The 27,789-nt window shown below is 39.5% G+C and overlaps 1 long non-coding RNA gene across 2 annotated transcripts; it reads left to right on the top strand.

The window, feature by feature from the left end:
- Positions 1–6,775: 6,775 nt before the first annotated feature.
- On the top strand, positions 6,776–14,898 carry LOC133648372 (uncharacterized). Of its 2 annotated transcripts, none has more exons than XR_009825868.1 (3): positions 6,776–7,282; positions 10,671–10,888; positions 13,455–14,898. It is a non-coding gene; the product is annotated as an uncharacterized LOC133648372 (long non-coding RNA). The 2 variants fall into 2 exon arrangements; XR_009825869.1 differs by having other exon boundaries at positions 10,671–10,785; positions 13,455–14,897.
- Positions 14,899–27,789: the final 12,891 nt, after the last annotated feature.

Below are 27,789 nucleotides of genomic sequence, written 5' to 3'. Positions count from 1 at the left end.
TGTAAAGTTCTTACTTATATCTGCCATGAAAGCGCTAAAACATATCGTTGTAGTGAGTTTACATGATTCTCCCAAGGAACTTTAGTTATTAGAGAGTTCCAGTCGGGCGGTTTTTCACGGGACACATTTCCGGCGGATGAGGAGATGCTGCTCTGTTATTGATTGAAGTAAAGTCTGAATAAATTATAATAAATGGGTTATACTTGTATAGCGCTTTTCTACCTTCAAGGTACTCAAGCGCTTTGACAGTATTTTCACATTCACATTCACCCATTCACACACACATTCACACACTGATGGCGGGAGCTGCCATGCAAGGCGCTAACCAGCAGCCATCAGGAGCAAGGGTGAAGCGTCTTGCCTAAGGACACAACAGACATGACTAGGATGGTAGAAGGTGGGAATTGAACCCCAGTAACCAGCAACCCTCCGATTGCTGGCACGGCCACTCTACCAACTTTGCCACACCGCCCCATTAAATGTCATTAAAACAGTTAGCTCCATCTTTCTACACTTCTTCCACTCCCGTCCTTGCACGCTACACCGCTACAACAAAGATGACGGGGAGAAGACGCTGTCGAAAGTGAGCCACGTAAATAAGACCGCCCAAAAAACGGCGCACCCTGAAGCGACTTTCAGAAAGCGGCTTGAAGGTGATCTGTAAAACATAATCTTGTGGTCTACATGTTATGTAGACCACAAGGAAGTGTTTTCAATTTAGAATAAAATCATAACATGACCCCTTTAATGCGCCTTTTGTATGAAAAAATACCTGATTATACCTGCTCACCGGCAGTGCGCCTTATAATCCGATGCGCCATATGGTCCAGAAAATACTGTAATATTAATAATAAACATTAATATCACATCTCTTTTTGTCACAGTGATAAAAATTGGAGACCTGCTGTATCAGAAAGTTGCACACTGAATTTATTCTGTTTTAAGTGAAGCAGGACAGACTTCTGTTAAAGAAATGTGTTAATTTGTATTCTGTTAAGCAGGAAATATTGATATTTAAGACAAAAAAAACATTATTTTATGCTGTTAATTTATTACTTTAGCACAAAAGAAAATATTACTGAACAATTTGTTTCCCATGTATTCATCTGAATCCAAAACTTGTGCATCTAATACAATTCTGATTGGAGTCAAATAGTAAACAAATAAGTGCTTAAATTGTCAGCAGCTCTGAAACATCTTAAACAAGAAGAGTCCAGTTGCCTCCATTCAATCTTTGTGGATGGTATACAACTCCTTTCACACAATAACAAAAAAAGGTGAGGTGTCCCTTTTTTTTTTCAGGAGGTTGGCAACCCAAACTCTGAATTGAAAAAAGATGCTTGGTTCACACTTTGTTGCGGTTTACTGAGCATTAATTTTTGTATTTGGACCAAAGTCTGCACAGTGAAGAGCATAAGAATAAACTAAGGACTTGATTGGGCAGCTTTTGTGTCATATTGCAGCAAACATACTGCAGGTTATTTTTATGTCGTGCAATATTTGCCAAATTAAATTTGACAACAATTTTCTAAAATATACTTTTAAGTTATACGTTTTCTGTCTTGACGCTTTGATGTTTTCCTTGGTCAAAAGTATGCTTTTTCTACAACTTTCCCGTGTTGATTTTAGACACATCAACATATTTTGCAACATTGCATAATGATTTACATTCTTGAAAAATGTTAACCATACTCTCCTTTGTTCCAATTGACATATCTTGTGTTGGAGCCATGATTCATGTCAAGACACCTGGTGCAACAGCTCTCCAAGGTGTGAACATTCCTTTTTTAACTGCAGACTAATGACCAGATTTAATCGGCTGCAGGTGTTAGCTGCTGAAATGAACATTTAAACGGTGATTCCATACTCAATTTTCCTCATAAATGAATGATTCCTCAATGTTTCACTGTGCTTCATCTAAAAATGAAATTGTTACTACCACAATTTATTTTCTAGACTTTTTAGTAGAGATGTCCGATTATATCGGACTGCCGATATTATCGGCCGATAAATGCTTTAAAATATAATATCCGAAATCAGCGGTATCGATTTCAAAAAGTAAAATTTATGACTTTTTAAAACACCGCTGTACGGAGTGGTACACGGACGTAGGGAGAAGTACAGAGAACCAATGAACCTTAAAGGCACTGCCGTTGCGTGCCGGTCCAACCTCAACCCCGCCCCCCACCTCTATCTCCTCATGCTCTCTCAGGGAGAGCATGTCCCAAATTCCAAGCTGCTGTTTTGAGGCATGTTAAAAAAAATAATGCACTTTGTGACTTCAATAATAAATATGGCAGTGCCATGTTGGCATTTTTTCCATAACTTCAGTTGATTTATTTTGGAAAACCTTGTTACATTGTTTAATGCATCCAGCGGGGCATCACTACAAAATTAGGCATAATAATGTGTTAATTCCACGACTGTATATATCGTTATCGGTTGATATCGCAATCGGTAATTAAGAGTTGGACAATATCGGAATATCGGATATCGGCAAAAAAGCCATTATCGGACATCTCTACTTTTTAGTGTTCCTTAAAGCCAGAAAGCTTATCGACTGCAGCGTCGGAACCAACTACAAAGGCGGAGCCCCACAATTTCTCAGGATTTATGCAGATGCCAAATACAGATCAGCTGGTACCAGAAGGTGAGAAAAGTTGCTTTTGCGCCAGATAATATATCTTACCTTATACACACACCATAATAATACTTGTATGTTGAAGCACATCAAGCGGTGCGGCTTCATAGCTTAACTTTAACTTTAACTTTAACAAAGTCGTACTAAAACATTTTGATATATTTGTGAGTGTGCCGTGTGTAAAGTTCTATATGTTCAATGGAACATATAAAATGTTGGTGTTGTTTACTTGAGTCATATTGCCTTCCTATTGCAGTCTACACGTACCTCTTATGTTTGACTGCCATCTACTGGCCACACTTATCATTACACCATGTACCAAATAAAATTGCTTCGAGGTCGGTAAGCAAAACCAGAACTCAGCCGTACATTAGGCGCACCAGGTTATAAGGCGCACTGGCGAATTTTGAGAAATAAAAAAATAATTGAAGTGCGCCTTATAGTCTGGAAAATATGGTAATTGTGTTGTATGCATGTTCGAAGTAAACTGAACTGAACTGAACATTTGAGTTCAAGTGAACAGAACGCGGAAGACTTCACTTGCTTACTTGTCTGGACGTAGTTCCACTCTTGACAAAACCGTATCAGGAAAGCACCACATGACAGTTTGTGTCAAGACATTTGGTTTTGTAGAGTCACACCACCGATGTTCAACGATGATGCCATACCTTTTGGGCCTGACTGAAAACCAAGTTCAAGTTTTAAAGTCCAAGCCGCACTGACACAACTCTTGTTTAATGGCTCTTGGGTACATGTTGAGATGTCGGCAGAGGTGGGTAGAGTAGCCATAAATTGTAATTGAGATTTATTACTCAAGTGAAAGTAAGGAGTAGTCACCCAAATGTTTACTTGAGTAAAAGTAAAAAGTATGTTGTGAAAAAACTACTCAAGTACTGAGTAACTGATGAGTAACCTGTTCGTTTAATGATGACGGCAACAAATAATGCACAGAAACATAAACATAGCAATGAGCAAATTCAGAGCCAGGAATATCTCTTAAGCAACTAAAACAATAATATATATTAAATAATAATACATGAACATAAAAAAATAACTTAACAACACCATAGGCTCAGTAGGCATAGATTACAAAGGAAAATAACAAGTTAGCCTTTACGCAAACCATAAAACTGATAGGTGTGGGCTGCACGTGGCTTTGGAGCAATCAAAGCTGCTCACACGGTCACTAAGGTGGGCACCTTGTTTAACACGTCAACTTAATGTGTATTATATTTATCCATGAGAGCATTTTTGTTGTAAATTGTGAGGTATGTCTGTTAAAATCAAGGTTGTTTTTACAAATGATGACAGATGATAGCTCAGTTACATCTCTTTTTATTACCAAATATGTGTTATATGTGTTTTATGTTGCACGATTGCACCAAGAACAATTCCTAATTTGTGAACCCGTTCTCAAACAATGGCAATAAAACTATTCTGATTCTGATTCTGATTCTGATGTGAACAAGAGCATGTATTGTCTTTGTGTGATGATGTAAATGAGGCGTGGTTGTATTGTATATTAAGTATGTGTCCATGAAAGGGCATTTTACAACTTTTTTCTTAATACTTGTGTATGATTTTATTGTCATAATTTTATTGCATGATTTTTGTAACCCTTTAATTTAGGTAGCCAGGGACTGCAGATGGAAATTAGCTATTTAGCTATAATTTGGTACAGAACATATCTGTCTTTGAGCTTAATGTTTCTGTGCATTGTCCCTTCAAATAAAGACTAAACTAACTAAACCTGGGAACACACTGTGCACTTCTGATTGGTGTTTCTATGCATGCGTGTGTGTGGGTGCGACTGTGCGTGTCTATGAGGCTGCAGTGCGTTAATAAATGTCCCCACACGATGTACATTTGACAGTGATTCATAGCAGGGAAGCTAACATCAGCCTACGGTGACAGCCAAAATATCTTCTAACGTTACTTACGTCATGTGACCGCCTGGCTCTGTTTGATTGGTGAAACGGAGTCAAACGTCACTAGTGACTGCATTTGATTGGTGAAACGGAGACAAACGTCACCAGTGGCTGTATTTGATTGGTGAAATGCAGGCATGCGATAGATCCTACTTTGAAGGTCTGTCTGACAAACCAAAACAAGCAAAGCGTGCATTAACAGATCGATACAAATCAGTAGCGAGTACCGAGCTGAATGTAGATAAATGGAGCTGAGTAAAAGTAGCGTTTCTTCTCTATAAATATACTCAAGTAAAAGTACAAGTATGTTGCATTAAAACTACTCTTAGAAGTACAATTTATCCCAAAAGTTACTCAAGTAGATGTAACGGAGTAAATGTAGCACGTTACTACCCACCTCTGGATGTCGGGGGGGTTTGTGTGCAACCTGGGGCTGTGCAGTGGTTAAAGTGTACCGCAGACCTGGGCATTGTGCGGCCCGCGGGCCGCATCCGGCCCTTTGTACGTCCCTGTCCGGCCCGCGTGAGGCCAATTATAAATTACAAAATACATTTAAAAAAGCATCTATTTCGAGTGTGCAATAAAACGGTGCTGCTTTTGTTTTGAAAAGCGTTATTTGTATTACTTCCGTGTGGACGTATGCTCCTGCGCGCAGCGGCAATCTGTGCAGTGGTTAAAGTGTAGCGCAGACCTGGGCATTGTGCGGCCCGCGGGCCGCATCCTGCCCTTTGTACGTCCCTGTCCGGCCCGCGTGAGGCCAATTATAAATTACAAGATAAATTTAAAAAAACATCTTTGTCGTGCGTGCAATACAACTGTGCTGCTTTTATTTTGAAAAGTGTTATATGTGCGTATGTCCTGTGAGGGAAGGCGCACAGCGACAAGTGATGCCCGGTTATCCCCGAGACGCTAAAAAGAGAAAAGTTGATGACGAATGGCGTGTTTTCAACAAGACATGGACTGCCAAGTAAAGGTAAAGCCGTGTGCTTATTTGTGGTACACACGTTGCAGTGTTTAAAGAATATAGTGTAACGACCTGCTGAAGTAGATGTTGTCTTCTTGAGTTGCGTAAATGAGGAGTGAGGAGACGTGCGTGTGAAAGGAACGAGATATGATGAGCTGTGTTAGTATAGCTTGCTCAATAAAAGTTTAAAAAGAGCGTCAGACTTGATGTGCACTTCTTCTGGACGCTACAATTGGTGGCAGAAGTAAAACTTTGCGCATACTGCGCTGCTTGTGTGCTACGTCATCGGGAGGTACGTGCTCGCCGCAAAGAGAGAGAGAGAGAGACAGAGAGAGAGAGAGAGAGAGAGAGAGAGCGTTTACAGGTGCAGCCACGCTGCTTGCCACGGGGGGAATTCCGCCCTCAATGAAGACTCCCAGGTTTGATGGCAAGGCGAACTGGGAGGCATTTCATCCCACTTCTGACATCAATTGTAGCGTCCAGAAGAAGTGCACACCAAGTCTGATGCACTTTTTAAACTTTTATTGAGCATGCTATACTAACACAGCTCAACTTATCTTGTTCTTTCCAAAAGGAAAACCAATCCTCACTCCTCATTTCCGCAACAGCAACGCTTCCTCCTTCTTCGCCAATCACCTTACAGGCGTGCTACGTTCACAACGTTTTCTTATCTGGTTAAATAAAGGTTCTACAACAAAGAGGATGCAGGATAACGTGACAGAAATTGACATTTTTGTATTGTAATATACATCAGGAAGTGTTGTGTAAGAAAGTGTTAAAAATAAAACCATCAAAAGCCATCTGCTTTTGTATAAAGATAAGTTAGGTTAAATGAAAATATTATTATTATTATTATCTATCTTACGGTATATCAAAAATAATTTGAGCAAAATTTAATTGAAAAAATTGTCGCTGTGGCCCTCCAGCAGTGCTCGGGTTGCTCATGCGGCCCCCGGTAAAAATTAATTGCCCACCCCTGGTGTAGCGTCTCCTCAATTTTTACAACTCTCTCACAATTTGCCATATAATTTCAGTGAGTGTAAAACTAATGTCAGCCATTTGTGGCCTTCATTGATTCTGCTCATTCTTATGGACGGGCACCAAATGTGCTCACAGGGCAGAGAATGTCACCATTGTTGGGAATGCGATGGCATTGTCTGCGTGAGTGTGTGTCTGTGCGCGTGTGTGTGCGTGCAGACTAGTCCCACAGTAGAACACTGGAGACCCTTGTGCCTTTGTAGTAGAATTTCTGACCTTTGACCTATAGTTCATGTCTGTCAAAAATGTATGCTCATTTTGATTTCTCTTCCTCTTCTGTGGGACAAAAGTGAACTTTAAGTCGTGCCAACCTGTCTAACTGAATGTGTTGACTGTCTAAAAGATTCGAGTTGTTATGGAACAGATAGGGAAAACAAAACAAGACATTGACGCACTAACAAGAGAGATAAGAAAGGGATAAAGCCAAACGAAGAGAGTGTTTTGGGCACCATCTTCTTTTTCATGGTGACGGGCGCGCCCGGGGGGGAAACTTTCTGTGTGCTAGACAACTCAACCCAACCATTGTACCATTTGATTATGAGTAAAATAAAACTCTTGTGTTAAATCTACTTTGGTTCTCATTGACAACCTGGACTTTCCACTACAAAATTGGCGTCACGAACTAGGATGGTCCAGAACTCTGCAAGTCAACATCCGCTCCCGGCTTCTCTCTCAGGCAGACAACGCTTGCACGCGCGCATCTAATAAAAGGTAAGCTATTTTGCTTATTGTGTAAAAGTTGTCTGTCTGAAGAGAAACGGGATCGGTAAGATAAAAACTGAAATTTTTTTTCATAAAAGATAGTTCTCCAAAAACAACCTAGACTGAGGCATGTGTTGGTTGGCTTGAGTTGTATTATATGTGATCATTTGTCTGTGTGTGTTGTTGAAAACTTGTAATCTCTTGTTTTTAACAAATGGGGATTGTTGATAGAATTTTGGTGGTTTGGAGTGTAGAAGCATAGACGATGTGAGACGAAAAATTTCTTTGCAAGTACATGGTTAGCCGGAGTTGGACACAGCGAAATTTAAGGCAAGGTTGGCTAAACTGATGTGACATTTGGCCCACACAAATTTATGACGTCTATGAAGGTCCTACGTATCTGTCTATGTGGAAGCTGCAGCCGGGTAAAAAGCCTGATATAAGGTGATCGTTCAGTGACTCCGGTAAAGGAGATCAACTGAGCCAAGTTGTCACGAATTTGGAAATTTGCTGCAGTATAGATGGATAGAGTAAGGGCTCCATATGGTAGAGCCTTGGTGAAACTATATGGACTGACCAGACACGATGTACTGTAGCAATTGAAGGGTGATTCCTGGTAATTCTACAGCGCCTTAGGCTGTTATCCGTGTTGGTCAGGAAGGAAAAGCAGGATTTGCTCCGCTGAATGGGTTAATCGCCATTATATGAGTAAGAATGACCTGCGTGTGTGTGTTATGAGACGGCCGATTCCACAAAAGCACGCGTGCATTAGTTGTTTATATTGGTCCGGACCAGGGGGGAGTGTTTTGTGGGATAAAAATGTGTGTTTTTTAAATTTATATATATATATCTGCGTATTTTAATAACTTTTGTGTAGCACCTGGTTTCTTATCTGTTTTAATTCTCCCTCATGCTTTTGTGAGAGTTCCCTAACGCTTTTTTCGCACCCACGCTGATCTGCAAGACCTGGGAAATTGTTGGTTATGTGTGTGCGTGTGAGAAAATAGACAAAGTTATGTACAGAAAACACATGAGTGAATGATCGATCCATATAATTATTTTCTTTCGCTTATCAAAAGGTTGGATCGCGGAGGCAGCAGCCTAAGCAGGGAGGCTCCCCCTCGTGGGCGCTGCGAGCTAATTCCAGTCATTTGAATTTGTTTTTAACTATACTGGTGATTGTGACTGTGCGATATTACAGTTGTTTTACACACTGAGATTTTGAATACGGGAAAAAAGGCTCTTGCTCGCTGGTAAATTCTCTGTGTGTGAGTGACTGTGTGACGCATATAAAAAAAAAAAAAAAAAAGAGCTGGGAGACATTTTGAGATAAGAGTGTGTGCGTGTGACGAGGCTGTGTGAATGACAGCTGCGTGAGGCATTAGTTCGAAGAGGAGTGACACATAGCATTGAGCTAGGTTAGCATTGAGCTAGGATAGCATTGAGCTAGGTTAGCATTGTGTTAGCATAGCATTGAGCTAGGTTAGCATTGTGTTAGCATAGCATTGGGCTAGGTTAGCAAAAGTTTGCTTACTGAGGCATAGTAAGGCTAGATTAGCATCTAGCTTGGCATTACTAAGTGTGGTTGAACAGTTATTCTCGGTCTGTAGAGTGTGCTAGTAGTAGGTGCTTGCTAAGTCCAGTAAAATAATAGATATATGGAAAATTACACGTTTAAATATCAATAAATAAATACGGATTGTGGGACATTGAAACATTGTTTAATTCATCATTCATTTATATGTCTAGTATACTTTTTTTTTGGTACAGCTTTGTTGCTTATCTGATCCATCCAGTTTCTGTGTGGAAGTTGAGACAAACACACACGCACGAACATCATAGATTAGGACACACTGTAAATTTGGAATTAATAGTTATACAACAAATAAATTAATAATATTGAATTTAAATTTGATAAAGATAAATTGATTATACATTGACATTTTATTTTTTTAGGAATAAACACACAATAAAATAAAAGTTAAATGTATATTCTAATACATCTGAGGGCATCTGTGAAACATAGAGTCTGAAGAAGTACAGATAAGAGCCACTCAGCGCCATTGTCAAAACAAAACGTAGAGAAGCGTTAAACAAATTCTAATCAGAAGGAAGACAGACCAAAATATGAGAACTTAAGTAAACAGACAGCAAGTAAACCAGAAATAATAATGTAAATAAATAACAAAGAAAGCAAATTTCTATGTGACATTGGTGCATGTAGAATTACAAATAGAGAATAAAACTAAATGGAAATAACTGTCTGCAAGATGAGCATGACGTCATGAATTGTGCTCGGGTTAGTAATAGATAGATAGATAGACAGATAAAACGTTATTGATTCCTTCAGGAGAGTTCCCTTTGGAAGAAGAACTAAAAAGTAAACAGTAACTAATAAGGGTATAAATGGAAACAAAATAGATTCTATTAAAAGAGAAACTAGGCATTAACGACCATGATATAAAAAAGTATTGCACTGTTATCGTTTTGCATTCCCTGTCATCCTAGCCCCCCAAAGAGGAGTTGTACAGTGTAATGATGTATGAGACAAAGGATTTTTCATAGGCTAAACCAGTAGTTCTCAAATGAGGGTATGGTGTTTCCGCCCGGACAAAAAAGGGAGGTACTCGAAGGTATGCCAAGGGGTACCTGAGATTTTAAATATTTTAAAATGCAGACAATAAAAATAAACACAGTACGGACGTTAAAAGTTAAAAGATTAAAAGATTTAGCTGAAAGATAAGGAGAAACGTGAATAAAAACATTCCTTTGTTTTGGAGAGTATCACGCACAGCAGGAGGTCAGAGTGCAAGCATGACAGCTTGCTCGCGCCTACTGATAGACAAATGATAGTTTAAATTAACTTATAGATAATCTTTAAGTGAATTAAAAGGGTACTTAAATACACATGAAGTAGTATGTATAATCTTTGAATTAAGGTTATTGATTAGCAATTAATGGGATAGTTAAGACTGTAATTTTAAAACGTGATATGCAAATTGAACTAACCGAGAGGATATGAAAACGATGGGTGTACATGTTTTGAGTTCCAAATTCTGGAGGAAAAAACCTCAACAAAACGTAAAACCATACAGACGGACTTGGGTGATAGCCACGGTTGTGCTAGGTCAAGCGAGGGTGGAAAGGATATGCAGCCGGGGGACTGCCAACTTCTCTGAACAAGACAAGCTCCAAGGTGTAGCCAGAACATGCTCACAAAAAATACAGGTGTGACAGCAGGACGAACAGCAGGATACAAACAGACCCCTGCTGGACATAAGTGTCAACGGACAATGTTCAACACAATCTTTGAAGCATTCCTTTGTGGTCAACCTGCACACACCTTGTAATGACCTGCTTACGAACTGTGCCCTGACAATTCAATACCGCACAGAAGGAACTTCCTGATGTTGCCTGACAGCACGACATCAGCTGACAACTACTGGGGACGCCTCCCAGGAATGAGTGGAAGACGGGGACTGCTCCAACTGTCCTAGCACTGGCTGACGGAGGTGCGTCCGTGTGTCCTGCCACCCAAACCGCCAAAGTGTATGATCACCAATTAGACGACTCATAATAGGAGCCTTTTGACTCTTATATATGGTGGGACTCAAGGTATGGCCGCTCATGTGAACTATCCTTACAACAATTAGCATGGTATAAGATGGACAATTGCTGTCCCACATTGTTCTCTCTGTCCTGCCTACGAAACCAAAAATTTAGGTCAAATGATAAAACAGGGCGTAGCTGCCGCTGATTGAACCGATACGCAAATCAATTATTTCGGTTGTCAGTTAAAAACATAGCTATTGGTTGCAATTTGGACATTTCTGCTGTAGGCTACAAAGAGCTAGCAGCTACACAACAGCTGAGCTAAAACAAAATTTAAGCATATCAAATATTTATAGTTGTTTATTACATACACAAAGTCGCAGAGAGACAGAAGTCTGTAGAAAGTATTCAGTAACAAACGTGTCCGCATTAATAAACTTTCTACCACAGGAAATATACTGAACAAATACAGCAGTTACTGTCAGACTCTAATCCGGATTACCTTGTCTATCAGAGACATGGTTAAAACCCACAACACCTTTACGTTCTAATTAATGTCCCGGGGGACAAGATTACAGAAAAGACAGATCGAGTGACAAAGGGGGGAGGAATTATGATTTATGAAAGGGAAAACATTAAAAGTAGATCAATTTGAGTATGTTGAAATTAAAATCACATTTTCCTCAGAAATGTATTTCAAGGTAATTGTAGTATACCGACCGACCACAGCTAAAGACATTTTTCTTGATTCATTTTCAGACATCCTCAAACAGCATAGTATGACAGAAGTAACGTCATGGAGGAAGTTAATCTGGACTGGTTAAATAAAACACGTAGAAAGAAACTTAAGGATATTATAAACGGCTTCTATATGATACAAATGAAAGCAGCCCTACTAGAATTACAATTGGATGACAAAAATTAAAGAGAACATCTGTAAATACACGAATACAAAACCAGAAAGAAGAGTGTTAAAATAAAAATACCATTGGATTCTAATAAAGACATGAGGACTCAGCTCTCATAAGAGCAATTAAAAAACAGGTCTAAATACAGATCGTATGATTTAAAAGTTTGGAGGAACAAAAGTTACAATGTTTATGCGGAAGTCTAAGGCTGACTTTCACTTAGAATTAATTAAAGCTGCAAAAAGGAACAATAGAGAGTTATGGAAAACCAGATACAAACTTACGGAAAGAGAGCAAACAAGAAACAACACTATAACATTAAATATCAATGGCGCTACTATCGCAGACAGTCTGGACATAAGTGGTAATTTTGATGAACATTTCATCCAGTCTGTACAAACCCTGAATAAAAAATCCCTCAAAATCAGTGCAAATAATTGTCATTTATTCAGGATGGACTAATTTTAGAATTAACAAATTAAACAAAGTTAAACAAAATCTTCACTGCATTATCAGACTCACGATCTAGAGATATATATATGGGTTGGACACTATCTTCCTAAAAACATATAAGGATTGTATTATTGCTCGTATAACAACGATTGATAAATAAATCAATAACGGAAAACACTTTTCCTACCACGTGGAGAAACTGCTACTATGATTAAATCCATAAAGCAGGAAATAAAGAAGACCAGAACATGTACAGACCAATTAGCTTTCTCCATGTTATAACAAAAGGAATAGAAAATTTGAAATTAAAAAGTGGCTTTGGAGCAATCAAGGCTGCTCAGATGGTCACTAAGAGGGGCATTATGTTGATACATCAATTTAATGAGTATTATATTTATCTATGAGAGCATTTTTGTTGTAAATTGTGAGGTATGGCTGTTAAAATCTTGGTTGTTTTTACGAATGATGACAGATGTGAACAAGAGCATGTATGGTCTTTGTGTGATGATGTCAATAAGGTGTGGTTGTATTGTATGTTAAGTATGTGTCCATGAAGGGGCATTTGGTGACTTTTCTTATAATTGAATACATGCTACAGTATGATTATTTTTGATTAATTATTGATTATTATGAATGTATATATTTATTATGATTAATTAGTGTCATAATTTTATTGCTTGATTTGTGGATCCCCTTAATTTAGGTAGCCAGGGACTACAGATGGAAAGTAGCTATTTAGATATAATCTAGTACAGAACATATCTGTTTCTGAACTTAATGTTTCTGTGCGTTGTCCCATCATAGATAGACTAAATTAAATACAACTATTTAGTGAATTATTGAGGCCACAATAATTCACTAGGTGTTGTGAAATATCAAAGTACTATTGCAAAAGCGAACAGTGACCTCAAACATGACCTGTCCTCCGCCTCTGTTCTTGCTGCACTTGACTATCAGCTGCCTTTTCTTTTTCTTGGATGTTTCTGAAACTACTACTACTACTACTACTATTACTATTACTGCGACTAACACTGTCCCTGTGAGAGGGACAGAGGGGGGAGGTGAGTTTGGATTGGGTCAAGTTTGAGCGTTTTGAGGTTTTATTTAATCGATATGATCAATCCGATACAAGGATAAAGGAACGTAATGATTTAGATTGACAATTGCAGTGGTTGGCGAAAGCAACCCCACCCTCAAAGGAGGGTGCCAATTCAGTAATTAAATGTTTTGTGAATGATCTAATATCCCGACATGGTTTCCCCAAAAAGATTAGGTCAAACAACGGCACCTATTTTAAGAAAACAGGTTATCATCTTCAGTCACAAGATCAGCACTTCTCAGGACCAGCAGCTTCCTAGAGAGGTGGAAAGACCATGAGACCAAAATGGTAAGTTTGCAAAATGTAGAATTTGTGTGCCAGTTCCTCTGTGCAGATTTGAGGATGAAAGCAGCCACTCCAGATTCCCTTGCACTCGCTAAGAGGGGCACGGTCAAAGCCGATCCAGGACCAACACCCGATACCTGACTGGAAGGAACCGAGAGGAGAGACAACACCTTGCCAGCGATGACGAGAACAACTAAAAAGTGGAAAGAAGTGTCGGGAGTGCCGAAGCAGCGAGGAGGCCTGAAGCAAGCCGAGGGCCTGGACCAAAGCCCCAACGCCCCATACTTTGCCCCGCCTTCCCCAAAGCCCCATACTTTTCCCCAATTTCGGCCAGCACGGACATGCCATTAAACAGTCTGCCCAATGGACTGAACCACACCCCAAGAACAGACAGAGACAGACTGTTTGAGTGGATCTCTTTCTTCACCAAGGCAGCCAAAAGCCCAACGAGGTGTCGGCAGGCCACCAGCCTGAGGCACCACCGAGCCATCCATACGAGCACTAATCGAACATGGACTCATACGAAATTCAGTTGTGTGTACAAAATCAATTGGTAACTACATTCATTGCAAATGCCGGGAAAAATAATAATGCAACAGCTTACAGTCATAAGTCTATATTAATTCTAAACCAGATCTTGTTTGATTCATTATTAATGTGAAAATACATCTTGAATAAGCATATATATATTCATCTAATTATGTTCATGATCAAAGTATTTTGTTATTACGTTACTAACTCAAAGGGTAGGCCACTAATTGTGTTCTGTGAGATGGTTTTACTGCAGGCTGGTAACAGCGATCGCTCTGAAGGAGGGTCATAGACGGAATTTTTGCCTCGTATAAAAACATTGAGGTTTTTGCCTCTATCTGCGGTAGAGATTTAATTTAGTGGTCTATATCAGAAATTGTTTTGGTCCAGGGTCTTAAGACCCTGGAAGGCGGGTATGTAGTAGAATTTCTGACCTTTGACCTATAGTTCATGTCTGTCAAAAATGTATGCTCATTTTGATTTCTCTTCCTCTTCTGTGGGACAAAAGTGAACTTTAAGTCGTGCCAACCTGTCTAACTGAATGTGTTGACTGTCTAAAAGATTCGAGTTGTTATGGAACAGATAGGGAAAACAAAACAAGACATTGACGCACTAACAAGAGAGATAAGAAAGGGATAAAGCCAAACGAAGAGAGTGTTTTGGGCACCATCTTCTTTTTCATGGTGACGGGCGCGCCCGGGGGGGAAACTTTCTGTGTGCTAGACAACTCAACCCAACCATTGTACCATTTGATTATGAGTAAAATAAAACTCTTGTGTTAAATCTACTTTGGTTCTCATTGACAACCTGGACTTTCCACTACACCTTCTGCCCACAAGCGCTTCATCAGGAGACACCGCCGGACAGCCTATAATGTCAAATGACAGCCAAGCGTTGCGTAGGCAGGGCGGTGACTCAGTGGGCGGCGATGTGTGCGATGCAGCCTTTTCTTCACAAACAAACAAACAAAAGAACAACACTTTGAGCAAGCAAGGCACATGGCTGTTGCTGCAGGAATGTTGCATGCACCGAAATCATGGAGAGAAAAACAAATCGGCGCAAGCGGCCTGGCTGGTATGTTAGGTAATTCAATCAATCAATCAATGTTTATTTATGTAGCCCTAAATCACAAGTGTCTCAAAGGGCTGTACAAGCCACAACGACATCCTCGGTACAGAGAAAACTCACCCCAGTGGGACGTCAATGTGAATGACTATGAGAAACCTTGGAGAGGACCGCATATGTGGGTAACCCCCCCCCCCCCTCTAAGGGAGACCGAAAGCAATGGATGTCGAGTGGGTCTGACATAATATTGTGAAAGTCCAACACATCAGCGAAAGTCCAGTCCATAGTGGGGCCAGCAGGAACCATCCCGAGTGGAGACGGGTCAGCAGCGTAGAGATGTCCCCATCTGATGAACAGGCTAGCGGTCCACCCCGGGTTTGGAGCAGAGTAGAAAAGAAAAGAAAAGAAACGGCAGATCAACTGGTCTAAAAAGGGAGTCTATTTAAAGGCTATAGTATACAAATGAGTTTTAAGATGAGACTTAAATGCTTCTACTGAGGTAGCATCTCTAACTGTTACCGGGAGGGCATTCCATAGTATTGGAGCCCGAATAGAAAACGCTCTATAGCCCGCAGACTTTTTTTGGGCTCTGGGAATCACTAATAAGCCGGAGTTCTTTGAACGCAGATTTCTTGCCGGGACATATGGTACAATACAATCGGCAAGATAGGCAGGAGCTGGACCGTGTAGTATTTTATACGTAAGTAGTAAAACCTTAAATTCGCATCTTAGGTGCACAGGAAGCCAGTGCAAGTGAGCCAGTATAGGCGTAATATGATCAAACTTTCTTGTTTTTGTCAAAAGTCTAGCAGCCGCATTTTGTACCATCTGTAATCTTTTAATGCTAGATATAGGGAGGCCCGAAAATAAAACGTTACAGTAATCGAGACGAGATGTAACGAACGCATGGATAATGATCTCAGCATCGCTTGTGGACAAAATGGGACGAATTTTAGCGATATTACGGAGATGAAAGAAGGCCGTTTTAGTAACACTCTTAATGTGCGACTCAAACGAGAGAGTTGGGTCGAAGATAATACCCAGATTCTTTACAGAGTCACCTTGTTTAATTGTTTGGTTGTCAAATGTTAAGGTGGTATTATTAAATAGATGTCGGTGTTGAGCAGGACCGATAATCAGCATTTCCGTTTTCTTAGCGTTGAGTTGCAAAAAGTTAGCGGACATCCATTGTTTAATTTCATTAAGACACGCCTCCAGCTGACTACAATCCGGCGTGTTGGTCAGCTTTAGGGGCATGTAGAGTTGGGTGTCATCAGCATAACAGTGAAAGCTAACACCGTATTTGCGTATGATGTCACCTAGCGGCAGCATGTAAATACTAAAGAGTGCAGGGCCAAGAACTGAACCCTGGGGAACTCCGCACGTTACCTTAACATAGTCCGAGGTCACATTGTTATGGGAGACACACTGCATCCTGTCAGTAAGATAAGAGTTAAACCAAGACAAGGCTAAGTCTGTCATCCCAATACGCGTTTTGATACGCTCTAATAAAATATTATGATCAACAGTATCGAAAGCGGCGCTAAGATCAAGAAGCAGCAACATAGATGACGCATCAGAATCCATCGTTAGCAATAGATCATTGGTCATTTTTGCGAGGGCTGTCTCCGTAGAGTGATTTGCCCTGAAACCGGACTGAAAAGGTTCACAGAGATTGTTAGACGCTAAGTGTTCATTTAGCTGCTGTGCTACAATTTTTTCGATGATTTTCGAGATAAACGGAAGGTGGGACACCGGCCGGTAGTTTACCAGGAGATCAGGATCGAGGTTAGGTCTTTTGAGTAGAGGATGAATAACCGCTTTTTTGAATGCTAGGGGAACAGTGCCAGAGAAAAGTGATACGTTTATAATATTTAACACTGATGGACCTAGTAATACAAAAAGCTGCTTGATAAGTTTCCCAGGAATTGGGTCAAGTAAACATGTTGTTTGTTTTGTCCCATTCACACATTTTGACAATTCCTCCAATGTTATTTCATCAAAGAGAGAGAAACTATTTTGGAGGGCGGTATCCATCGTATATACAGTCGTATTTGTGTTAATAGAACCCAGTTGTAGCTGAGATGCGTTGTCTTTAATCTCTTTTCTAATGACTTCAATTTTCTTATTAAAGAAATTCATAAAGTCATTTGCTGAGTGGGTGGAGCTACTGGGAGGAGTCCCTTGTTGGGTTAGCGATGCTACTGTACTAAACAGAAATTTAGGATCATTTTTGTTGAGGTGGATGAGATTTGAGTAATATTTAGCTTTAGCATGCGTTTATAAGTTATTAAACTATCACACCATGCTTGATGGAAAACCTCAAGTTTAGTCGCACGCCATTTGCGTTCCAGCTTTCTACATGATAATTTCTGGGCTTTAGTTTCTTCTGTAAACCATGGGGTACGCCTTTTAGGGGCCCTTTTTAGCTTTAGCGGTGCTACAATATCAATGGTGTCGCGCAGGGCGTCATTAAACTTGTTAGTGAGGTTATCAATAGAGCCCACATAATTTGGGAATGGTGCCATTACCGAAGGCAGTAGGTCAGTAAGAGTCGTCGTTGTGGCAGCATTAATGTTGCGGCTGCTATAGTAGTTATTATTATTATTATTAGTTTGTTGACAATGAGTCAGAACTTAGAATTTTATAAGGTAATGATCGGACATTACTTTAGTGTACGGGAGTATCGTAACTTTAGAGGTGGTGACACCCCTGACAAGCACTAGATCTATCGTATTACCGTTGCGATGCGTGGGTTAATTTATTATTTGTGTAAGACCACAGCTATCAATTATAGTCTGGAGCGCCACGCATGGAGGGTCCGATGGAGTATTCATATGGATATTAAAGTCCCCCATTATGATTATATTGTCGGCGTGCGTCACTAGATCAGCAACAAACTCTGAGAATTCACTGATGAAGTCCGAATAGGGCCCAGGGGGGCGGTAGATAACAGCCAGGTGGAGAGGCAGCGGTGTGACAAACCTCAAAGTGAGCACCTCAAACGAGTTATATTTATTATTTAGGTTAGGTGTAAGATTATAGTTTTCATTGTATATTAGTGCGACACCCCCTCCCCTTTTAAGAGGTCGGGCAACATGTGTATTGGTATAGCCAGGAGGAGATGCCTCATTTAGCGCAAAAAAACCGTCTGGTTTGAGCCAGGTCTCGGCGAGACCAACGACGTCAAGTTTGTTGTCTCTAATGACTTCATTAACTAATAGCGTTTTGAAAGATAATGATCTTATGTTTAAAAAGTCCATATTATAGGTAGTGGGCTGTTTTGAGGATTGTTTGTTGAAATTATCCGAAGTAGCAATATTAATAATGTTGCGTTTATTATGCGTATTGCACTTTAAATAGTTTCGACCATATCTAGGAATTGATACGACGGGGATATTCAGATTGTTTGCTTGATGTTGCGATAAACTGAACGCATCATAGTTAGCTACCTCAGTACAATGTATGTCTGCCTCTGACACGGTCACAAAAGAAAAAACATTATGTGAGTTGTGTTTTATTCTAAGAGAATTGCTATGTGTGCAGGGATTATCAAGCCTGACGCCGGCTAGTTCTAGTTTAAATGGCTTCTTACCCGGAGACTCCACGCTTCTTTGGTTAGCTTTTCTCTTTGTTGTTATCCCAGCATCCCCGCTTCTGCTTCCGCTAGCACCGCTTATGTCGTCTCCATTGGCGGTCACCGCTAGCACTTGACTCCGCTGCTACAAAGGCAGCTTGATGTAGCCCACGAAGTATTCCCATGCTAGCGAGGAGGTCCACCATACATGCATCTTTCAGTCTATAACGACCCGATCCATCCACATCCAGAATTGTCTGTCGGTCGTATGTGATCACAGAGTGTTCACGCTTTGAGCCAGCCATGAAATTGACAGAAATGACGGGTGTTTTTTGCCGAATCGCTCTACACTCCCAAGAGCGTTAGCATAGCCGCTGCATTCCCATGCACCGCCATTTTGTCCAATTCAATTACTTGCAAGTTATGCACAAACTACTCAACTCCTTTCTGTTCAACTTTGAACACACACTGAAATTGTCCATACGTCCGTTTTGTAGCCGGAGTATCACAGATTCAGGGCCACGACCTGGTCACGGACATGGACCACCTTTCATGCACACACTGTCACCAACTGAAGTCAGTGGATTTAACCAAGAGAGTCAACCAGTGGAGTTAAACTCAAGGCCCTGGGGGCCAAATCTGGTCCACCGCATCATTGTGTGCATCATTGTGTGTGGTTCACCACATCATTTTATTGTAGACAGCCACTTCATTTTGTTGTGGACAGCCACTTCATTTTAAGTCACCCGCCACATAACTTTAATATTGTCCTCCAAATCATTTTAATGTGGTCCGCCACATCATTTTATTGTGGCCCGCCACATCATTTTTTTATGGACAGCCACTTAATTTTAAGTGGCCCGCCACATAATTTTATTGTGGACAGCCACCTCATTTTAAGTGGCCTGCCACATACTTTTAATATTGTCCTCCAAATCATTTTAATGGGGTCTGCCACATCATTTCAATGTGGACAGCTACTTAATTTTATGTGACCCGCCACATAACTTTAATATTGCCTTTCAAATCATTTTAATGTGGTCCGCCACATAATTTAAAGTGGCATGCTACATAATTTTAAAATGGTACTTCACAGTATTTAGTGGACAGCCACTTCATTTTGTGTGGCATGCCACATAATTTTAATATGGTCCTCCAAATCATTTTAATGTGGTGCGCCACTTCATTTTATCGTGGACAGCCACTTTATTTTAAGTGGCCCGCCACATAATTTTAATGTTGCCCTCCAAATAATTTTATTGTGGTCCGCCACATCATTTTTTATGGACAGCCACTTAATATTAAGTGGCCCGCCACATAATTTTATTGTGGACATCCACTTCATTTTAAGTGGCCCGCCACATAACTTAATTTCTTTCTGTCTTGCCTCTGGTGAGGGCGGTCACATTTTTTTTCTCCTCCCGTCTTTTCCTGGCTTGCTCTCTTTTGTCTTGTCTCGTCTAAACTTTTTTGAAGCGTCTTTCTTTGCACTGTCCTCCAAATCTAAACATCAGACTGCGAGTTGTTGTGATTATAAGTTACATGTTTATGTGTGCTATGCTAAATGAGTTTTTTCCCTTGGACTCAGTCTGGACCCCCTCCCGAGGGTCCAGCCTTTGACTGATATCCTCCAAATCATTTTATTGTGGCCCGCCACATTATTTTTTTATGGACAGCCACTTAATTTTAAGTGGTCCGCCACATAATTTTATTGTGGACATCCACTTCATTTTAAGTGGCCCGCCACATAACTTTAATATTGTCCTCCAAATCATTTTAAAGTGGTCCACCACACCATTTTATTGTGGACCGCCACTTCATTTTTCATGTGGGCTGCCACATAATTTAAAGTGGCATGCTACATAATTTTAAAATGGTACTTCACAGCATTTAAAGTGGCCCACCAAATAATTTTAAGTGGCACGCTACATCATTTTAAAATGGTCCTCCACATCATTTTAAAGTGGACAGCCACTTAATTTTAATTTGGCTCGCCAAATAATTTAAAAATGGTCCTCCACATCATTTTAAAGTGGACAGCCACTTCATTTTAACTTGGCTCGCCAAATAATTTAAAAATGGTCCTCCACATCATTTTAAAGTGGACAGCCACTTCATTTTAACATGGCTCGCCAAATAATTTAAAAAATGGTCCGCCACATAATTCATGTGGCTTGTGAAAGGCAGGACATAAAAAAACACTTTCTGGCTAAATGTATGCATTCATTCAATTTTTACAGAAAATTGTTGCACATGCAATTGCGTATGTTCTACACCAGGGGTGTCCAAAGTATGGCCTAGGGTTCATTTGCGGCCTGCGGCACAGTCGTTAGCATTCTAATATTAGCATGCTAGCTTTTTTTAAATCTAATTTTGTAGGTACACACCTCAGTCGTATTTTGGTACTTGATGCATGCTAAAGTTAGCAGGCTAGCATTTTAAACACACCAGAGTAGTATATTTTGCTACTTGACCCATGTTACAGTTAGCATTTTAAAATGCTAAAATTAGCGTGATAGATTTTTTTTTTAGCTAATTTAGCAGGTATACTCCTCAGTGTCACACATTTTGGTATTTTACTAATGCTAACTGTATGCATGCTATTTTTAGCATAGTAAAGTTAGCATGCTAGCTTTTTTGGCTTTATTGTCCATATTTTTGTGACTACCGTATCTGGCCAGCGTGCTAACTGTTAGCATTTCAGTTCGACTTCGGCTCCTCAGCAGTCACAAGAAATTTTGACCAGAATTACATTTTTTAGTTCTTTGAAGAAAATCTAAATATTTTACCACAATGGCCCCCACATCCTTTAATTTGTCAGTCTTTGGCCATTGGTGGAACAATTTTGGGAACCCCTGTTCTACACTTTAATATTATCTGATGTTCCAAGCATTTTTTTTTTTTGGGTTATCCACAATAAACACTGAAATATCTGCTTTCAAAGAGACGGCTCTTTGAAAGGGACTCTTTGAAACAGCTGAGCCCGAGCTGAAGTGGGAGGAGTTACTCACTCAGGACGGAGGACAAGAAAAACTAGAGAGAACCATGCTACATAATTAGAGACTACACTTGAAAATGTGAAGAAAATGAATAGCCGGTAACAAAAGCTGAGGCCTTTTGTGTACTAATCTTCGCTAAATACTCACAAAAAAATATGACCAGCATGTTGCTTTTTATTTTGCACATTTTAATTTATATTGTGTTGTGTATAATTTTGATTTTTCACTGTAACATTGACCAATTCTACACATTTTAAATTTTTTTTTTTTTTGCTTTTTAATTGTAGCAATCTGCTTTGTGTTTAACATATAAATAAACCGGTACAAATAATTCACATTTTGTATAACTGTATTTTTACATTATAAAAACACTTTACACCTATTTTTCGGTAATAAATCAATTTTAGCAACAAAAAAATCCCAGAAAATATTTTAAATTTAACCCTTGTGTAATGTTTATATTGTTGTTACTCAGCCAGCGTTTGTGGGTCTGATGGACCTGTTGAATTTTGTGGCTTTTAATGCCTCACAATCAAACACTTTTATGTTAAAATACTGAACAGATGTTTACCTTGTACCAATAAACATCTGTTCAGTATTTTAACATAAAAGTGTTTGATTGTGAGGCATTTAAAGCCACAAAATGCAACGGGTCCATCAGACCCACTAGAGATGCGCGGATGGGCAATTATTTCATCCGCAACCGCATCACAAAAGTCGTCATCCACCCGCCATCCACCCGAACTAACATTTTATCAAAACCACAACCTTCCGCCACCCGTTGTTATATATCTAATATAGACGATGCAAGGCATTAGTGAGGTTAGAAAGGAGACTGATCCAATGCAGCAGAGACATTCAATGCGTGCCACGCATTAATATCTCTTGGCCACGCATTAGAGGCTAAGAGATATTAATGCGTGATAATATTATTTATCATTATAATATTATTGTCATTTCCATTAAGAAAGTGTTCACTATTGTTGTTATTTTTTTCCCCTGGTCTTTATTATTCCCTTTTTTAGTTTGTCGCGTACCACGTTGTGTTGTGTTGTGGTGTGCTGTGTCATGCCAAATTTCTTCCCCCTACAAACCCCCTTCCCCCCCCCCCCCCCATTTACTTCCATGGTCATGTTTCCTCTTACGTCATTGACAGCGATCGATAGCACTTCGGCTTTGACTGCCCGTCGCTGGAAGGATACTTCGTCTTTGACAGCTGCTGGAATCTGAAGAAATCTATTATTGGTTTTTTTTGTACAGGCGCGAAACAGGACAGTCGCGTGCGGGTTAAGGACCCCCGGCAACTTGGTGACTTTATTGGACGCAGCCCCGGAAGTAAATGGGGGGGAAGGTTTTTGTAGGGGGGAAGACATTTGGCGTGACAGCTGCAGCAGTGCCTGATGGATAATTGCCTGTTTCAAAGAATGCTGCTCGTTTTTCGTATGTGGGTAACAACATTTAACTATATATTTATTTTTTCTGAATTGGTTCAACCGCCACCCGCCCAAATCTATTTAAAATCTTTTTTTTTCGTCATGCATCCGCCCGACCCGCGGATTATCCGCGGATTATCCGCGGACTCCGCGGTTGTGTCCGCAAACCGCGCATCTCTAAGACCCACAAACGCTGGCTGAGTATCAACAATATGAACGTTACACGGAAAATTTCTCTGCCAGTTTCTGCATCCCACAGGGATTCTTCTTTTGTGTTTCTATACCTGCGGTTCCCACACAAAGGTTGCAACATTGTTTGTCAACACTGTCTGCTCTCATTTTCTCGCACATTTGACCCTCTGATGTTCTGTGTACCTACACTCTGTCCTCCTCCTGTCTAGGCCTGCTGTGTGTTTGTGTGTGTGTGTGTGTGTGGGTGGTGGGTGCGTGTGGTACACAGAATATCAATTTCCACACTTCTATTAGCCCCGGGTCCAGTGGACCCGGACATCTTATATGTAGTAGAAATGTGTAGGGGGGTGTAAATATGTATTCTGATATAAGTTCTTCACAAAAAATGAACCAAAGTCAGAGAGTCTCAGTTAGAAAAAATAATTAATTGTATCATTTTTCTTTTAATAAAACAATGAAAACGGGTCCCACAGACCCGAACACCACACAAGGTAGGAAAAATTATAAATCCTTATCACTAGTACTGAAATATAAAGTGTGTTTTTTTTGGGGGGGGGGGATCAGTGTACATTTTGCATAATCCTAAAGCTCTTGTACCACTTATCGAAACACAAACATGTGACTATCAGCATCAGGAATAAACAGACGAATAAACGTTTCATTCAAATGGTTTGATAATAAACTGATACCATTATACAATAAAGACTATTTCCATGCTCCTAAAGCTGAGGAGATTTTGATGAGGGGGTGCTTTGTCGAGCCTGGTGGTGTTGGGGTTTTAGTGCACGCGCGCGCACACACACACACACACACACACACACACAAACACACACACACACACACACACACACACACACACACACACACACACACACACACACACACACACACACACACACACACACACACACACACACACACACACACACACACACACACACACACACACACACTTTCTTCCAAATAGGTTACATCATTAACCAGTTAACACTTAACCTACTTGGCACCTTCATAAAGCCATTGTCCATTTAATAAGCTTTGAAGGACGCTTTTTGATGGTGTTGACTATAAATTATTAAACGACCCAGCTATTCTTATTGAAATGCACCTGAAAAAACATGTTTTCCTTCAGAGGGTGCCATTTACTGTAATGTCCACGTACAAAACCCCACACAAGTGAAAATGGCACGTTGTGTAATTCGTAAATAAAAACAGAATACAATAAATTGCAAATCCTTTTCAACTTATATTCAATTGAATACATTGCAAAAACAAGATACTTAACGTTCGAACTGAGAAACATTTTTTTTTTTGCAAATAATCATTAACTTAGAATTTAATGACAGCAACACATTGCAAACAAGTTGGCACAGGAGCATTTTTACCACTGTTTTACATGGCCTTTCCTTTTAACAACACTCATTTAACATTTGGGAACTGAGGAGACACATTTTTTAAGCTTTTCAGGTGGAATTATTTCCCATTCTTGCTTGATGTACAGCTTAAGTTGTTTAACAGTCCAGAGTCTGCTTGTGGTATTTTAGGCTTCATATTGTGGCACACATTTTCAATGGGAGACAGATTTGGACTACAGGCAGGCCAGTTTGAACTCTTTTACTATGAAGCCACGCTGTTGTAACACGTGGCTTGGCATTGTCTTGCTGAAATAAGCAGGGGCGTCCATGATAATGTTGCTTGGATGGCAACATGTGTTGCTCCAAAACCTGTATGTACCTTTCAGCATCATTGGTGCCTTCACAGATGTGTAAGTTACCCATGCCTTGGACACTAATACACCCCCATACCATCACAGATGCTGGCTTTTCAACTTTGCGTCTATAACAATCCAGTTATTTTCCTCTTTGTTCCAGAGGACACGACGTCCACAGTTTCCAAAAACAATTTGAAATGTGGACTGGTCAGACCACAGAACACTTTTCCACTTTGCATCAGTCCATCCTAGATGAGCTCTGTTTCTGGGTGTGGTTGATAAATGGCTTTCGCTTTGCATAATAGAGTTTCAACTTGCACTTACAGATGTAGCGATCAACTGTAGTTACTGACAGTAGTTTTCTTAAGTGTTCCTGAGCCCATGTGGTGATATCCTTTAAATACTGATGTCGCTTTTTGATGGAGTACCGCCTGAGGGATCAAACGTCTGGTTTTCAGCCTTGCTGCTTACGTGCAGTGATTACGTGCTATATGCGTTCGACAGCTAAAATGTAATCCACACCTGAAAATATTTTTATTTTTTTGCATTTTCTAGTTCTTTGAAAAAAATCTAAATATTTTGCTGGTTTTAAAGGTAGAAACTACCACAATGACATTTTGGGAACCCTTGTTCTACACTTTAATATTATCTGATGTTCTTAGCATATTTTTTTTGGTTATCCACAATACACACTGAAATATCTGCTTGGCGTCATGACTTACGACTTTCTAAAAACACACAGGTTTTTTTTCACATGCTTTATTTGTTGTAAACTATAACCCTCACCATAACCCTAAGTGCAGATTAATCACATACATATGTCTGTGCAAAAATAAATGAAGAGGGCAAATTTGACTTCAAAATACACCCCGGCAGCCAAGGTTTTAGCAAATAAATGACGTTGATTAAAAAAAAAATGTTTTAAATAAATTGTTAATTTGAATTACCAAGCAGGTAATTTACTGTGATTAAAATTCAAAAGTGTGAATAATCTGATTAAAATATTAACTGTATTACTGGTATTTTTTTTAATTTATATTATATTATTATTTTTATTATATTATATATATATATTTTGGTATATTATATTATATTATTATTAATATCATTAAATATTATGATATTTAATACTGTTATAAAACAGCTAAAATTAACAAATATACTTGCTGTGATTACTTTATTCAGGTCATATATAACCCTGTTTTTGAATGGAGGTTGCATAATTGTTGCACCATCATATGTATATACAATAATATAGGATAGGGTAGACTCAATGTATCCCACAATGGGGAAATTATGTGATTGCAGTGCAGATTTGTACATACAGTAACAAAAGGAAATTGTAAACCTAAAAACGAGTAACTATTACAAAATACATATTGGGCTCTAAATGATTGCACTATGTGTTGATACATAATAAAAGGAACAACACTATCTTAACGCATGTTGTACACCTTATTGTTTTTATTTTTAATAAAATTTAACAAAACATTTCTAAAAAAACCTGTTCACATTGTCATGGGGTATTGTGTGTGGAATTTTGAGGACACACGTGAATTGATGCCCCGGATGTCTACAGGTGTGCATTTTCTTGTTTTGATAAGCAAAAATCATGGCCTACAGCAGGGGCCGCATGGAGGAAAATCTGTGCTGCACACGTGGGCCGCACTCTTGAAACCGTGGCATTAAAACTAAAAAATAAAGACAACTTCAGATTGTTTTCTTCGTCTAATTTGGCTAAAAATATTTCTGAAAATATTACACAAAAAATTGAGAAAAAAATACCGTCATCGGTAAAGTTTAAATCCATGAAGGAAAGAAGAAAGTGAATGAATTTTTATAACTGAATTTATTTACATATGTATAAAAATGTGTTTTCTTTTGTATGATTTTTTTAGGAATTAAAAACCTCTAAAGGCCTTAGTGGCCACATGCGTGGACAGCAACTTTTAGCTTTTTTTTCCAAAATTGTGTACACTACTGAATTGGGGTCTTATGCCGACATATGGTGGTGTCAGAAGAGTATAACATACAAAGGAATTTGGAAAAAAAAGTGTAAAAATAAAAAAATTAGCATGTCACTACACATGAAGTACACGTTTGTGTACTTATAGACTAAGTACATCATATCAAAAGATGATTTTTAGTTTTTATTCTAATTAGGGTCCAATAAGCCCAAATAGCAAAGAGAAATAAAAAAACATATAAACAAACAGCTTGGGCCTTAAGAGGTGTTAAGTAACGTTTATGTCAACCTTTTTCCAAAACACAATATAGAATGTGGGATATAACAGGATAATGCATACATTTATAATTTATTTTCAAAACGCTTACAAAAAAAAGTGGGACCCCCAAAATTTACTGTGGGAACCCATTTGTATGACTTGATTGGGTCCCTGGGACCCCATTTTGAAAATTCCTGTCGCCAACAGTGATGGAGTATTGGTGCGTGCAAAACAGTAGCAGGCGGCTGTGGCCTGCGGGCCGAATCTAATACTAATCAAATATCATCCCGGGGGCCATAGATAATTTATTCGGATCGCAGGCCTTGACTTTTACACATAGGGCCTACGGGTTTTCCCACATAGGTTACGGCTTTGTGGCTTTCCTCTGAGATGCACAAAAACACACGCAGCCTCATCGGCTATTTATGCAGCTGCACACTTCCACTCGGCTTTTACTCTCAGGTTACCCCAGATCCGATAAATCAA

This window comes from Entelurus aequoreus, linkage group LG04 (assembly GCF_033978785.1).
Source record: "Entelurus aequoreus isolate RoL-2023_Sb linkage group LG04, RoL_Eaeq_v1.1, whole genome shotgun sequence".
NCBI classification, from domain to species: domain Eukaryota; kingdom Metazoa; phylum Chordata; class Actinopteri; order Syngnathiformes; family Syngnathidae; genus Entelurus; species Entelurus aequoreus.
The sequence above is the reverse complement of the archived record's forward strand: the minus strand, read 5'-3'. Positions and strand labels throughout refer to the sequence as shown.